The following is a 13,203-nucleotide window of genomic DNA, read 5'->3' as shown; positions in this document are numbered from 1 at the left end:
GAAACAGTGCCCTTGAGCACAAACGAATTCAAGATTCCTTAGATCATAATCTTATGTTTAGTTTATTCCCAGGGCTGGGGCACACACTAAGTTTTCTCGGGATTATTTTTGTCTTCACTATGTTAAATTGCTGTGAAATACATACAACATCCCCCTAAAAAAAATTAAAAACTAAAACAAAAATCAGAGTAAAAATAAAAATAGTCCTGGGATTAAGTTCCATTGTTACCACAGTGACCCTGCTGCATTTTGTCAAGAATGCAGTCATGTCAGGGAGGTTGGGCACACTCCACGAGTAACCAGGAGGCCAAGCTGACCAAGACATTTGAGCAGAAGAATATTACAGGTCTAGAGAACTTGGGTGGGCATGAACAGTCCTGAATGGCCACTTAGGAGTCCCAGGTGGAAAAGGAACTAACTCTAAGGCAAACCCAGTGCTTTGAGGTTTAGGCAACTTCTTAGAAGATGTTTTGTGAATCACAGCTGTTTGTTCCTATGTTTGAATTCCACCCGATTCCCACATTTCAACCCATCCAGATCCTTTTATTGACTGAAACACAAGTATTGACAGAGACATCTTTGTGGTCAACAAAATATCTTTTTATTTAGGAAAAAGCAGCAGCAGTTACTGAAAATTATTAACATTAAAAGCATTGAGGGGCTACCTTCACAGCATAATGCCTGTCATAGCTCATCTGACAGACTGATTATTCAAAGTCTGGTGCACCTATGGTTGGGAATCATATTGCAAGGCTTAGGGCCTGACACTAAAACTGCCCTGTCTGTCCACAGGAAGAATTATGCTAAATCCTATTTATGCTTCACAATATTCCTGAAGTGAAAATATAATTTTGCAGAAGTAAAATGTTTATTTTGACATTGTGACTGATATCTTCTACTCTGTGACAAGAAACATTAATAAAAGTCCTCACTAACCAGACACTGTAGACTCCAGACCAAAAGCATGTTTCTCTGACACTTCCTTATTCTGGGCACATTCTGTTTAGGCCCTTACAAAATCTCTACATTTCGAGAAACCAAGTGTACTTTTGTCTCTAAACAGCACAGTAAGGAGGCATTTATATTATCACCTATAGCAGGAAAAGCTTTTTCACTAGATTTAACAAGAATACAAGAAAAAAAGCTAAGTATCTCCTGTTTCTTCTGGGTTTGTAAACGTATTTACTAAGATCTAGTGGCACACCTTGTAACTCCTAGTTAGGTATTCAAAATTGCAACATGACTACAAGTTAAATGTAATTTGTGAAATATATGCCATATTTGATAAAAAATGCATGTAGTCAGAATCATATGATGATTTAATTTGCATAGATGTAAAACCGGAATTTATTATACACAACCTATATTCACAGAAGTAGACAGTCACCTGGTTTCTCTTCACTGGTTTAATCTGGCAGTCTCTCAATAGAGGCAACAGAATTTTTAAAAGCAGCCAAGACAAACCAGACACCAAGTGGAAGGAGAAAAGAACAGACAATGTGCAGGATAAGTGGTTCACACACATATTAATATATCTCCTTCAATCCTTTAAAAAATGATACTTTTAGACTGATGGAAGAGGGAGACGGCAGCCAGGCAAAACAGAAGTGAGTCTGACATCACTGATGCACCTGCAAAAAGTTGATCTTCTTTTCCAAAAAGCAAAGTTTTACGAGGAAATCTAAAGAATGCACTTTACTTTTTTAGGCAATCCAAAGATCTCCTGTAACAGAGATGTGGAGCAGAAAGCAGTTGGAGCAGTACCATGTTGGAGGGAGGCCAAATGGACTGAGGTACTGTGTAGCATAAGGGCCTGGAAACATGGGCCTTCACTGTATGATTGGAGAGAACTTAAACCAGTCTGGAGACAGACAGATGAATATGCTATTATTGACATGATGCCCACTTCAGTAAAGAAATTTTCAGAACAGACACTCAAGTAGCAAGGTGATATAGGCCTGAGCTCGAGAGATTAGTGTCTAACCAATACAGAGTAGAATAACCAACAGACTGCAGAAATGCACTAAAGACATATTCAGAAAAAGACATCTGACTATCTTCCACTGAGCCACTTGCAAGATGAAACATGAGAAAAGGTTGTGGTACAGCTGGTAATGGCCACTTGCATTTAAGATATGCACAGAAGGCTACTTCAGCATGCTTGTATCTGTTGATTACCATTTTCATCTACAACAGATAACATTTATAACTGGTTGGAACACAGTTCAAACCAAGTCTTAACATTTCATCAAGCTGCTGAGACATCCATGTGTACTCCATGCCAATATGCAGGTTTCTTTGCTAGGTTTCACAAATAATAGCATATAAATAGTTTTCAAAACGTAGGCTGGAGTTTTTGTATGTTAAGAAAGAAAAAATACCCAAATGTTATTTTCAGTTTCTGATGTCCTCAGCTTAAGCAAACCATGATGAAAGCAAGCAATTATAAAGAATGATAGGTGGCATGTGGTGGTTTTCACTGATATAGCATTATCCACACACTACATGCTGGAAATAAACCATACTCGATAATGTACATATAACTTGGGAACGACACAAGTATCTGAGCACGACTGAGAGTTCTGTTGCTCATCTGTAATTTCAGGCAGAAGATGGCCTTCTCTGTCAACCATGGGTCAACATAACTCTCAAGTAGGCACATGTTCCTGAAGCATTTCTTCTTGATAATGAACATTTCATTTCAAACCCCAGGTGATATCAGATACAGAAAAAAGCCCACATATGTATGTATTTGGCTCCTAGATCCATGTGGATGCTTTTAACCCCACTCTACTCCTCGCTGAACTTCACTTTCCACCCCTCTGTACTCATGTCTAAACATAAAGGTATTTACATGTCTGAAAGGAACTGGAAAGCAACTGTGATGTTTCCCAGAGGATTTTAAATCTCTTCTCACACAAAAGCAACACATCATTATGTCACAGTAGCACTTCAATAAGGGGCAGCTCAGGAAGGGCTTCTGACATGGTTATGATTAGCAGATTCATCACTTTCACTACCTCACTTGTAAAAGAAAGACTGGAACAGAAATATTTTCAGTTAGTATTATCCTTCCCTGGAATCAGTTATGTCTGTAGGCCTTATAGAATGTGCCATCAATAAGATGGTCTTTGGATAAATGTACTTTTATGCACTGCTGGAAGTACCTAAAACTGATGGGTCTTTGAAATCGTGTGTGTATCTGTTGTTCCTTGGCAGGTTCTAAATCCACAAATTCATGAGTGGCTTATTGTGATTCATATGCCATTTTCATTTTTGGCAGGTAATGCTAATGGTATTGGAGAATGACTATTTGAATGAAATCTGCACCCACTTCCCTCAAATCAGGACTCTAAAAATGCTCAGAAAGGAGCTGTCAGCATAAATAAAAAAAAAAAAAAACACAATTAAAAAAGAAAGTGAACACTTATTCTGTATAGGGTTTCAACTCCACAATTCCAGGCATCAGGGATAAGCAGGATGAACAGGACTTTCTATAGTTCCTGTAGAAGGCTGGGCAAGCAAACATCTAGGGGGGGGAAGTTGAGGAAGAGGAAATATCTATGTGTCAGTAATAGGAAAGTTACATTGTATACCTGGTTTTTAGGCATGCCATCTGTGCTCAGTCATACCAAATAGCTTTGATGACATGCCACAGCTAAAGGACAGGCAATATATGTCTTGCTCCAGTGACATGAATGACACAACTTGGTAAAACTCACTGTTTAATGATATAAATCATAACTCTCAAACACAGTATATGGTTGTCCCATACGTTTTTCAGTGATTAGACTCATACTAGGTATTTGGATACTGAAAGCACTGAAGGAGCATTATGGTGAAAACCAGTGCACACTAGGTAAGCAAGAGAGCCTTATCTATACTAATCCTGGACTTCCCATCATAGTTTGTTGGTTTGTAACAATACCATAACATTCAGCTAATATTGTTTACAGTAGCCTAATAACAAGCGATTCTATTCCCATTACTGCTCACAGTCTGGTATTAAATATTTGTTTCCAAAGTAAACTGCCTGATGTAGTTGAAAAGTATTACCACATTTTTTTTTTTAGCCTGAATAAACCTTATCTTTTAAAAACAAAATGTGACCTTAAAAAAGGGTGCATATTTTGACTAATATACAAAGTTGATGGAAAATAAGGTTTATGTTACATTTCGATTTTAAGGGAGGATTTTCCATAGTGCATTTGAGGATCTTTAAGAGGGAGCTTGATCTAAACTCAGTTCCAGTTCTGGATCTGGTCTCAAATCCATGTGTAGCCTCAGGCAAATGTGTTAATTTTCCTGTTTCAGTTTCCCTGCCTTTAAAGTGGGGATAACGTGACTAACCCAAATAGCTTAGCTGCAATTTGTAGCAATGAGTAACTTGATTATTAGATTTCTGAGACATGAAACATGATTATTATTAGGGCTTACTGACCAGCCAGTCAGAAATGTGATACAAATAAAGGAGATGGGATTTTGACAATAGAAGGATGTAGGTTAGTCAGTCAGTCAGTCAGAGCAGCTCTGCAAGGAGGCAACTCCAGGGAGTGGAGAGTTGGACCTATAAAAGAGAGAATGTTCCCTTTGTACTGATCTCCTATTTATTACCCCATGATATCAAAAGACCATAAAAAGCTAAGTCCTCTCTGAGAAATGAATAGGTCCAAAGCACTACAACAAATCAGCTGCAGGCAAATAAATTTTTATCTGTGTAAGTGAGCTCAATGTTATTTTCTAGTGGAAATGTCAGAATTGATTAAAGACCTAGCATTTCTATTTAAAATGAGAGAGTAGGGGATGATACGTTTTAAACTGAGAAAAAGTCAGAGGACTGATAACATGGAGATAAAGGGGTGAATTAATTTCTGGTGTTGTTGAAGTAATTTGGTATTCAACATATTGAGTCCAAATTTGCACCACTGTACCTAGTATAAATAGTAGTGCCTTTTAATAACTGTGACAAAAATACTCTCCCCACTGGCAAGGTCAATATTATTAATTGCTATTCCTATTATTAACCTTTGGGCTTGTGTATCCTCCATGGATTAATGATTATTCAATAACTGAGCTACAAGGTTAACTTACTAATAGCAATTAATAGAAGGACATACTGCTGGCTAACTAGGAAAAGCAATGACAAATCAACTTCTTGGCCTTAGTCTTGTTTCATGCAAAGGTGCCTACGGGAATTGTACCTGTCAGCTCCCAAAGCTGAAAGAGAAAATCTGCCTCAAAGTCGAGACAAATAAAAAACGAAGATCGGGCTGACATCCGGGGTCCCCTCTTTCGTCAGTTTCCTAGGGAATATGAAACAGCCTCAGCTTTCAGGGAAACCTGCGTTCATTGCCAGGGTCATTCTCCGGGAACTCCACTTCCAAATCCTGCATCAGCGAAGAGGGGAAAGAAGGTCTTAAAAACAGAAAAAGGAGAGAAAAGTACTTCCCCTAGGAGAAGTTTCATGAATAAAGGCAATTCTCAAACAGCGTTACGGAGGAGCACGTGGTGCCAGGTGAAACACCGGGCAGGAGGACCACAGCGATGCGGGACTCGGCCCCGCTCCCGGCCCGACGGGGCAGCGGAGCTGCCGGCAGGCAGAGGCCTCCGGGGGATGCCTGCCCCCGCCCGGGCATCCCCAGCCCGCGGAGACCGCCAGCGCGGTAGCGGAGCTTCTCTCCCTCGGCCACCTCAAATCGCGGGTGGCCGTGGAGCGCTGCCTGCCCGAAAGGGGCTGCCGCCGGCGCTCTGGGAGTAGCGGCGCGGGGCGGCCAGAGGGCGCGGGGACAGCTGTGGAAATAAAGGAGCGGGGGAAGGATGGAGAGAAGGGGGAAGAGGGGGGCGGGGGCGCGGTGCCGGGGAAGGCAATGCGGGGACGGTGGAGGGTTTCGACCCCAGTTTTGGGGGGAAGGGGGGCACGGCAGGCATGGACACACACACACCAGCATCCTCCGGCACTTCCACCAAGTCAGCCCCACCGCCCCGCGGGGCCGGGAGCCGCCGGAGGGAAGGAGCCGCCGCGCACACACACACACACACAGAGACACACAGACACACGCCACCGCTGCGCTCCAGCCGCCGCTCGCTTCTCCCCCCCTCCCACCGCCGCCGCGCAGGCAGGAGGCAGCGGGCGCGGAGCAGAGCGGGCGGCGCAGGGCTCGGAGACCCCGGCCCCGGTCGGACCGGCCTCCAGCGGCTGCGCTGCCCCGACGGCACCGCCGCCCCCTCCCCGGGGGCAGCGCGCACCTCCCCGCCTGGAGGGGCCGTGCGAGGAGGCAGCGGGCGGGGGGAGCGCGGGCGCACACACACACATACACACACACACATTCACACACTCACACACTCACACACACATATACACACACACACGCAGGCACACCCGCACAGACACACGCAGGCAGAGGCAGGGCTGCCCCACGCCGGTACCTTGCTGCCCTGGTGTTTTCCGTCCGGGCTCCTCCTTGCTGAGGCAGCTCGGGAGCGGAGCCGAGCGGGCGGGTGCGTGTGCGTGTGTGTGTGTGTGCGTGCGTGCATGCGTGTGCCTGTGTGTGTGTGTGTGTCTGTGTGTGTGTGCGAGAGCGAGCGAGCGAGAGAGACTCTCCCCCCTCCCCCTCCTCCTCCTCGCTCTCCTTCCTTTAAACGCCCACTCCTGATGGGTGAAAAGACAACTTGAACTTCAGTGCAATTAACTTCGCCGGCGCCTCGGAAGCCGGAGGTGTCGCCGGCCTCGCCCGCCGCGCTCCCATGAGTGAGTCGGTCCCGCTCCTTCGGCGTCTCTCCTCGGGGACGTGGGGGACGGGGGGGGACAGAGCCGTGCCGGGGGCACCCGCCGCGGCGATTTACCCGGCCGTGCCGGCCCGGGAGGGCGGGCGGGAGGGAGGCACGGGGCGGGTGGCTGCGCTCGGCGCTGCCTCTGCCGGAGCCTCCCGGCCGGCACGGGCTCACACCTGCCGCCGCGCCGCTGCCGGTCGCCGGCCCCGCTCCGCTCCGCTCCGCTCCGCTCCCTCGCCCGCCGCCGGCACGGGGGGAGCGGGGGGAGGTGGGGGTGGGGGCAGAGGGAAAAAACCCCAAAGTTTGGCAAAGTTCTTACCCAGCGCCGCGCGCCTCCCGGCAGCGGCGGGCGCGGGGCGGCGGCGCCCCCGACGGCGCGGGGCGAAGCGGCGGGGCCGGGGGTCGCGGGCAGGGGGGATGGGGGGGTCGCGGGGTGGCGCTTCCGCGGGGCGCGGGGGTTGCGCGGGCGGCCGAGCGGCGGCGGCTGCCCCAGCCGGGGGCGCGCCCGTGGCGGTGGGTGGCACGTCCCCCCGCCCGCCCGCGGCGCGACCCGGCGCTGCCGCTGTCACGGGGAGCAGTGCCAGGAGCTCGTCTGTGTGCTCCAGGATTTACTTTTGATTTTTCCGCTTCGTTTCCGAACCCGCCACTCGAGGTCTTGCTAAATCCTCGCCCCTTTGTCGCCGTGTCCGCCGGCTGCCGGGGGGAGCGCTCCTGACAGGCACCTGCCCGACCCGGAGTTTCCCTCTGCCAGTCTCCAGCTTTTTCTGACTGCGGGAGAAACTTCGCTACACTCTAAGTTTTCTGAAACACTTTGCAGCAGCTCCTAAGCTGAAATAAGTTTAAACTGAGAAAAGCTCTTCGCTGGTTTTAGTCCGTGCAAATGAGCGCAGCGCTTCTGCGAAAATAATTCACAAATTCAGATGCAGAGACTCCAGGGCGTGTGATCTGGAGGTGCCCTTTCATTCTGGTCCGTGCTACTTGGGTGGGAGTTAGCAGCGGCCCCTTATTTCTACTTTATATTATTTTGGTACAGTGCATTCATATATTTGTCTGCTGTAGTCTGCTGGCAAACATTAGCATTCAAGCTTACATTTTTGACAAATGTGCAGACAGGAATAGCATGAATAGGCATCTTAAATATTAACAACCTAAGCATCTGTTGTGAAACAAATTTAATATATTTACTCTGTTTTTCTCACATTGTTAGGAAAGGTTACAATAAGTGTAAAATTTCAGCTGTAGTTAGCACAAGGAATGCTTGGATATTTCACTATCTGTTCAAGCATTTAACACAATCACCAGATAGATATGTGTCAAATCAGGCGCACTATTCAAAAACAACTTGAAACTGTAAGCGTAGAGTGTATAGACATGAATATAGCATGTTCTCTGCAATTTCTATCTTCTAATTACTCTTCAGCACTATTTGTAGAATTTGAGAATGCTCTTTCCAGTCCTGTACTCCTATATGCTCTTAAATATGTTTATACCTACACACACTCATTTTCTAATTCACTTTCTATTTGAGATTGTTATTGGTATTACCTTGCTTTTCGAGTTGAAGCAGTAGTTTTGTGAGGAAATGTGAAATAACATAGAGTAGGTAAAAAAATGAGCAGGCAGAAAATGCAACGTGTTCACATATAAGCATGCGTCGGAACAGATAGTGCACAAACAAGGCAATAGAAGAGAAATTAAAATCCTTGGCTAGTATGCTCTGTGTGCCCACTCTTCAGTACAGCTAGTGGAAAAGAAACAACTGACTCCAAGGAATTCCTCTGTCCCTGTAATAAAACTGTTCAGAGTAGAGCAAGAGCACAGAAGAGCAAAGCCTCCAAAAAGGCTGTAGAGCTATTTCAGGAATCAGTGCATTCCTTCCCTTTTTCCCACAAGTTCAAATATGTAATAAATAAGTCCTTTGTATGCAAAATAGTTTACTGGAACAAAAAATATTTAAATGAAATGCTTTTTGTGCATGAATTTTGAAAAACTGGCCATTTCCTTTTTATATTCTTTGTTCTTGATACTTTAAATAGCAAAGTAACTCTCGCAGTTTCCCCTCTCATGCTATTTTAGCGACTCGTGTGAATCCTAACCTGCTGCTGAGCTCCCGAGAAAGCAGTGTGAAGCAGAGTCGATCTGTAAGTCACTGATGGGACACAGTGCTTTGGCAGTATCAGAAGCAGAGAGAGGCTGCCACGCCAGCCCCAGCTTGTACAGGAGCAGGGCACCTCTTTGCAGCGTAGGCCCAGCGGGTCAGGGGATGAGCACCTGCCCTCTGTGGCTGTGCTTCCCAAGGCAGCGCCAGCCCTGCCTGCAGCCCTGCCAGCATCCCACAGGCACCAACCACCACACTCAGCCCTGCTGGGGACGTGGGCACATCCACCCCAGCAGCACTAAAACCTCTTCAGAGAGGTTTCTCTAAAGAAAATGCTTCTCCCACGTTACAGGTTTGGGATAGAGAGGGCTTTACATGTGTGCAACTGCCATTTAGATGATAATCAGTTGAAGTCTGGTGTTCTTCTTAAAAAAAAGACCAACAAAAACCCCCACCAAATCTTTTAAATGTATCAACTACTTGATTTTTCAAAGTACTGTTACGTTTTTAATGTCACCTAATTTTTTTAGTCCAAGTATTGTCAGAGGAATTTGAAGTAATTCCTTAGGTTTCCAGCTGTATTTGAAAAAAATTAGGAAGATTACTTTATTAATAAAATAGCTCATAATATATAGAAAAATATATTAAAGTATATTTCTGAATTAAAACTGGAGGAAATATGACTTCTGAAATGTTTTAGTCATATTTCTAGGAACTATGGTATTTTAACATAGACTCTAGTGAAGCATTTTATTGCCTTCTTGTATATAACTGCCATTTCTCTCTCTAGATATATTTAATATATATCCAGTGAAGCCACAAACTTTCCTTCTACAACAGTTTAAACACATCTGGAACATTTTACTTTCTTATAATTTATGTTAATAGATGTAGAGTGTATATACAATCTTCTCAGACATCATTGCTTTTTCCAAAGGGGAATTTTTTTACTTTCAGTCAGGGAATATATTTATAAGAACAAAATAACTCAAAGTATAGGCAATTCTATATATCATTTTATTTTCTGTTATATTAGGTTGATTATATAAAGCTTTCATTTAGAGCGATGGGATGATGAAATTACAGAGGAGTGATTGGCTTTTGTTTTTTCAAATGGTTCAAGTTGAGGGCTGCAAAAATGAATGTTTTTTGTAAAGTTCTTTGAGTGCATAATATTTTTCATAGAATTCTGACAAATTAATTTAATAGAAAAGCCACAAGTCTCTTAGCCAGGTAAAATGGAAGTTCTGTTTTTGCCGTTATAGGCATCAGGCTTCAGTAACCTGCTGCTCTTGTGGAATGAACACTTTCTACTTAAAGCTATCATGCACCTACTGTTTATTTACGCTGCATTAAACTGACAGCACGGCAATCAGAAGAAAAAATATGACTTACTTTCCTGAAGTAAACACCAGTTTATAGGTTAGTGCCTGTATTTATATTCCTGTCGCCACTAAATAATGGCTGTCTCCATTTTAATATCTACCTGTGGTGTTACCCAGAGCAGCTGACTCCTCCTTGTTTAAAACAAGCAAAAAAAGAAGGTGGGGGTGAGGAAGAGAAGAAAGTTTTGTTATCATTCCACTCTAACAGGAACTTAATAGAAAAGTGATTCAGTATTCCTTTCTGTGGCAAGCCGAAGCCAGTTTTAAAGACATAGTATTCAGTTTTACTTGGTGTAATTGAATTGCATCTCAAACAGGGAAAACAGAATTCCTTAACAGTATTTGTCTATCCAAGACACTGTAATTGTATATTCAGGCAATGGCAGATTAAGGGCAGAAGCATTTTATTAATAACTGAAAGCACATATGTGTGTGTGATGAAAAATGTTCTGCAAATCTGTCACTATGCAATCAAGTGCATTTTTTAAACTTTAGTTGTCACAAAGTTGCTACTGATTCTAAAAAAAAAAAAAAAGAAAAAAAGAAAGAAGTAAAACAGTTTGACGGTTAAAGAGTAACTTACAGTTCTTACTGCCTGCTATACGGAAATTTTGTAACTTTGTAAAGTCAGTCTCAGAAAGCCCTGTTGGTGTTACTTTTAATCTTGGAGTGATGAGTCCAAGTAGCCGGCATTTGAACTGAAGATAACTGCAGTCAGAATAACTCACAGTTTGTAAAAAGCTTCTCTAAATTCTCTGTTGAAGGACTCCATTAATAACTTTTACCTGAGAGGTTAATTCCTCCCTCAGATTCTCAAAGTATTATACTTAACACTAAGTTGGCTTGTTGGTCAGTTCCCTTGGCCGTGGTATCATGAACTCTCAACAGCCCTGACCACAACTTGTAACTGTTATTTCCAAGAGGATATACTATGATGTTCCCTTCAAAAATGCTGGTGGTTTTGAACATTTGCCATCCTGTGGCATTTAACTTTACCACAGTTATCACCAACACTTCATTACATAATGGGTATCCATTCTATTGCTTTGCAAATGTCAGCTTTCTCATGGTTTCTGCACAGCATTGCTCTCAGTACGTTTGTCTTGATAGAGATTAATTTTAAGGAGACTTGCCAGCACTGATCTTGTACATGTGCTCTGATCTGGTCCTTGTGCCCTGCACCAGTTGTAACCTACTCCTAATCTGTTTTATCTGGTGCCTTGTACTAGGAATGGCATAGTAATAGTAGAGTACAGTAGTAGAGTGTAGTAACATACCTCAGGCACTGTCTGAATTCTAAATATTTCCTTTTAAACTTGCTGAGCCTGACTTTGCTCCCATGCACACTGGTGTGTCACTGCAGAGCTTGGTTTTCACTGTTCCTGTAGAGGATCAGTGTTAGGTGTTCAGATGGGCTGAGGGATGCACTAACACTCGGTATTTGTGGCAAGGTCCACCTTTCAGCTATTTATTTAGAACACCAACGCACAGCAATCTCTTTGGAGATTGATTCCCCTGGGAAACACTGTGCATTTGCTAGGACTGGGACTGTAAGTCTTGCTTCCACCGGAGTGCAGGCTAGCTGCTGTCTCTGAGCTGTTGTAAAGCACTGCTGGTGACACCTCTGCACAGCTGTAGGCTGACAGAAGTCAGCTCTCGCTCCCTCGTGCTTTGCTGCTGTGAACTGTGGGTGAGAGAGGCAGAGGAGCCTGCTGGCTTGCACATGGGCCCCGGTCACCCCAGCTGCACCTGGGTGCAGAACATCAGGACGGGCCAGGTCTGTCAGCTGCGCTGGCATTACATAACTTCCAGGGACTATCTGCTCTCTTTCCCGTGGCGCATTATGACATGATATGACCTGAGGAGATGAGGGAGGTGCTTTAAACCTCAAGTGCATCTCGTCTTCCCGGGATCCTGCTCTGACAGGATTTATTTGGCCAGCAGCAATCATTTGTGGGTCGTCACACTTGCTGCTCGCTAGACGAAGTGGTATGCACTCAGACCACCTGTGCTTGGAGGACAGTCTCGTCATCTTTTCTGGTGTCTTGACTCCTGGTTCTGGTTTCAGCTCTGAAATAAAAGTGTAATTTTGGGTTAATAACTGTCCATGCCATATTTGTCATCTTTGATGCTGTAATACTGATTTTGAAAATGCTCAGCACATAACTTCATGTGAAGAAAAAGGAAGCTGCAGCACTCTATCCTTTTATAAATGCAGCCTTAATATGCTCCTGGTTTATTTACCCAGCTATAAAATTAGTAGTATACGTGTTTCATAGAACAGTGAAGGATTAAGTAATTCTTTATATTTGTAAATTAGTCCTAGAGTGGAAAACATTTTTAGCAGAAGTGCCAAGAATTGCTGCTCTGAACTCAAACCCACATGCAAAGGTATGAGAAAGGTATTTCCTTTTCAGTAACTGCACTTAGAATATGTGTCTGGTCATAATAGCCAGGTAATTAAAAACATTTTCAATGAAAAGGAGGAAAGTTCTAAACATCATACACACCCTATATTCCTACTTCTATTACATTAAATAAAAGACAGAAAAGAGAGGAAGGAAAAGACAGTGGGAGAGAGTGTGCGTGCATGCGTGCAGGGTCTCAGAAGGACCAAAGGCAAAAAATGAAGTGGAGAGGAATTCCATACTGAGTTTTAAAATGTTTATAATCAAAGATTAAATTAATATTTTTGTGGAGAGTAGTATTAGAAAGATTTTAAATCATTAGTGCTTTTCATCATAGGTGGGCTTTCTTGATAAATGTAAGAAGTCTCAAGAATAATTAAAGGCATCTTAAAACTTAAAAATGACAGTTTTAGCTTCTAAGGATTCATTGTAATTTAATAATACTGTATGCTTTTTAGTGTTACTTCTGCACTAGACATTTAATTACAGTCTTTGTGAGACATGTTATCTGTATAGTAACCAGTGCATAAAAAGAATGATA

General features: G+C 43.8%; 1 protein-coding gene and 1 long non-coding RNA gene across 5 annotated transcripts in view; one reads left to right on the top strand and one right to left on the bottom strand.

Moving 5' to 3' along the window:
- Positions 1-578: 578 nt before the first annotated feature.
- On the bottom strand, positions 579-6,816 carry LOC118701697 (uncharacterized). Of its 2 annotated transcripts, XR_008508548.1 has the most exons (3): positions 6,427-6,780; positions 5,202-5,387; positions 579-4,567 (listed from the first exon to the last, which is right to left on the bottom strand). It is a non-coding gene; the product is annotated as an uncharacterized LOC118701697 (long non-coding RNA). The 2 variants fall into 2 exon arrangements; XR_004982571.2 differs by having other exon boundaries at positions 579-5,387; positions 6,427-6,816.
- The window catches only part of SATB1 (SATB homeobox 1), a 92,332-nt gene continuing 85,320 nt past the window's right edge, over positions 6,192-13,203 (top strand). Inside the window, exon 1 of one of the 3 annotated variants that reach the window (XM_036406481.2) lies at positions 6,192-6,748. The gene's annotated coding sequence lies outside the window, so the exon portion shown is untranslated. The remainder of the gene's footprint in view (positions 6,749-13,203) is intronic. The other 2 variants (XM_036406485.2, XM_036406484.2) reach the window with 2 other exon arrangements.

This window comes from Molothrus ater, chromosome 1 (genome assembly GCF_012460135.2).
Source record: "Molothrus ater isolate BHLD 08-10-18 breed brown headed cowbird chromosome 1, BPBGC_Mater_1.1, whole genome shotgun sequence".
Taxonomy (NCBI): Eukaryota; Metazoa; Chordata; class Aves; order Passeriformes; family Icteridae; genus Molothrus; species Molothrus ater.
Note: the sequence above shows the minus strand (reverse complement) of the source record. Positions and strands in the feature narration are given on the sequence as shown.